Raw genomic sequence first — 3,508 nt, 5'->3', positions numbered from 1 at the left:
GCTGCTCCCAAATAAAGAAGGTTCTGGTGTTATCCTTGCCAAGTGGTCCCTGAGGGCCTGGTCTAAGCACAGCTCCCTTCTGGCCAGCCACCAGGGAGCCAGGAGCCTACCATGGCCTGACTCGTCTCAGCAGAAGCTGGCAGAGCTGCTGTTTCCCAACTGGGTGAGGTTTCAGACACATTGTAGCTCAGAGATTTCTGAGCAGAGGTAGGGGACAGGTAGGAGACCCAGGGGAAAGTGGCTCTGGGAGGCCGTAGGTGCCCATCAGCAGGGAGGGTCAGGAACTCTGTCTTCGAGTACGCCCGAGAAGGGTCTGGCCAAACCCCAAACCATTATCCGGCCAGAGACAGGAAAGTGAATCAGAGATGATGAGGAAGAAGCCTGAGGTTAACCTCTTGTAGAAGGCTGGCCCTGTAAGGAAGGGACCAGTGGTGGCCTGGGGTCTGGCTGGGCATCTGATGACACCTTGAACAAGGTGCTAATGTGATGGAGGAATGGGCAGTGCCCAGGACAGCTGCTGGGCAGCCAAGGGAGAAGAGCCCACCTTCCCCTACTCCAGTGAAGTCCCCCTCTGCCAGAGCAGCACATTTGCCCCCTAGTTTCCCACTTCGGTTTCTGGGAAGGGCCTGTGACCGGGCTCTGCTGGCCTGGAGGCTGGGACTGCTGAGGGAATAAGGTGGACCACGTTGGCTGGAAAAGCCCCATGGCAAAGTGACTGACCCACAGAGAGGGTCACTGAGGCCTGCAGGGACTATGGCTGCCATAGAGCGCCATCCCTGGTCTGAGACCACAGGAAGGCCCGCAGGTTGACCCCCATGACCTCATCCGGAGTCCATATTGATGCAGCTCTGGGACTGGGGGGCAGTGGGGCAGGAGAGGTTACAGATGGGGGAAGTGGAGGAGGCTGGGTCAAGCAGTTGTCCAAAAAACTCCTGGAGGAGAGCTGGGTGAGAGCCCCAAGCTGAGCTCCAGTCGCTGAGGTCCCCAGGTCCCAGCACTGTTCTGAGGTCAAAGACACCTGCCCCCAGCCACTCTGCTGTCTGGTTCCTTCCAGCATGTGCACCTAGTAAGGTCTGCGGAGGCCAAAGGCTTATCCTTATTCACTCATCCCTTTCCCCATGAATTGCTAGATACTGAGCATAGAATGGTGAGCCAAGGAGTCAGTGAGGGAGACAGGTATTAGTCAGTCACACAAATAAGTGAGCATAAGGCTGAAATAGAGATAGGAAGATACAGATGCCGGGAGAGCTTACACCAGAGGGTACAGTCCCGTGCAGGATTGCAGGAAAATCAAGGCAGAGGAAAGCACAGAAAGATTTCAAGCAGTGTGGCGTTGGTCTATCCCTCTTCCTGATCCAGTGCTGCCAACAAGATGAACAACTTTCCTTGACTAATTGCCTGGTGTGAGTGAGGCACTCTGTCAAAAATGCAACGTCATTCCATCCTCCAATAGCCCCATGAGTGGGTGGTAACACGCTCTTTCACGGATGTAGAAACTAAGGTCTAGTGACACTTAGAACTTGGCCAAGGTCACAGAAGGTGGTAAGTGGCAGAACCTAGCTTTGAACCCCAACCTGGCTGTTTTCAAGGTCTTGTCAGCCTTGTTAGATCACAGTCTAGTGGGCATTTAACATAAGCTCATTACATCTGGCACAACTAAGGGCCACTTCTCACCGAGGGTCCCCAGGGCCTTAGTGTCCTCCTTCTTCTTCCCCTCAGAAGGATTGTTTAGTCTGGCACCGGGCAGGGATACCTATGACAGATTTCTACTCAGATTCATATTTGGCCCTACTGCTAACCCTACGTCTACCAGGAAGAGAGGAGGGTCCTTCCCAGGTATGTGCCCACCACCTGGGCCTCGGGAAAAGCCCCCCCCCCTTTAAAGATTTTATTTATTTATTTATTTGACAGAGAGAGACACAGTGAGAGAGGGAACACAAGCACAGGGGAGGTGGAAAGGGAGAAGCAGGCTCCCCATCAAGCAGGGAGCCCAATGCAGGGCTCGATCCCAATATTCTGGGATCATGACCTGAGCCAAAGGCAGATGCTTAACAACTGAGCCACCCAAGCACCCCTATTTGTGGAGAGGAGAGGAAGGTCCTTCTTGACTGGCAACCCCTCTACTGATTTCCTTGGGCTGGATCCTTCGTGACCCTTGTGTTTTCTCCCTGTCCACCCTTTGTGCATTTCCCAGGCCCCTGGCTAATTATTGGCCCAGGTGACATCTGGGCACTGATCACTTTAGTTGGCAGCAGGCTTTGACATTATTCTTATTTTGCCTGATCATGACGTTCTTGGGAGAAGAGACTGGAAATATGCTTGCCATACAACCAGCCAGATCTCCAGAGGAGGTTGTCATAGGCTGGAATCGCACAAGAGAGGATGACAGGATCACTGTGACGTCTGTAGGTCTGACACACTCTCATCATTCTGAGGAGACAGAGAAAAGGCTGAGGCCATAACCCTCCCTCTGCCTTTGAGGTTTGCGGGAACCTCAAAGAGGCGTCATTATTAGAGTGCCCTGTGGACACCCAGTCCACGTTGGTTTTCCTCATACGACTTCCATGCCTACACGTGAGAAGTTGTCTCTAGTCTCCCAAAGAACAGCTTTAGTCTTGAAGAGAATTTGGCCCAAGGCCTGTGTTATGTTTGGCGTATTTTACTATAGCAGCGACAACAACAAACCCTGGGGAGGGAGTAGAAATCTGATTTCCAGAATTGTTACATTATATACTTTTGAAAATCTGGTTCTAACAACAACAGCAGCAAATTACAAGATGCATAAAGATGCAAGAAAGTTGATTCATACATGAGAGGGGGAAAGCATTCAGTAGAAATTGTCCCTGAGGACACACAGACATTGGACTTACTAGGCTAAGGTATTAAATCTAGTATTGTGTGTTCAAAGACTACAGGAAACCAGGTCTAAAGAACTAAAGGAAGGGGTGCCTGGCTGGCTCCATGGGTGGAGTATGCAGCTCTTGGTCTCGGGGTTATGAGTTCGAGCCCCATGTTGGGCATAGAGATTACTTAAAAATAAATTACTAAAAAAAAAAAAAAAAAAAAAAAAAAGAACTAAAGTAAAATACGTGAGTAATATCTCACCAAAGAGAGAATGTCAATGAGATATGGAAATTACAAAAAAGGATCAAAATAGAAGTTCTGGAGCTGAAAAGTACAATAACTAAAAGGAGAATTTCACCAGAGGTACTCAACAGTAGGCTTGGACATCCAGAGGAAGAATCAGTGAATTCGAAGATAAATCCACTGGGATAATCTTGCCTGAATAACAGAAAGAAGGAAAACCAATGAAGCCTCAGAGACAGAAGAACAAGCCACACCAACAGATGCATAATAGGAGTCCAAGAAGGAAAGGGATGGGGCTCTTGGTGACTCAGTCAGTCAAGCATTTGACTGCACTCAGGTCATGATCTCGGAGTTCTTGGATCAAGTCCTGTGTTGGGTTCCTGATTTAGCCAGGAGTCATGGGCATCTGTGCTCAGCACAA

Source organism: Mustela nivalis, assembly GCF_964662115.1.
Source record: "Mustela nivalis genome assembly, chromosome: 10".
Lineage (NCBI taxonomy): Eukaryota > Metazoa > Chordata > Mammalia > Carnivora > Mustelidae > Mustela > Mustela nivalis.
This window is presented reverse-complemented; position numbering follows the sequence as displayed.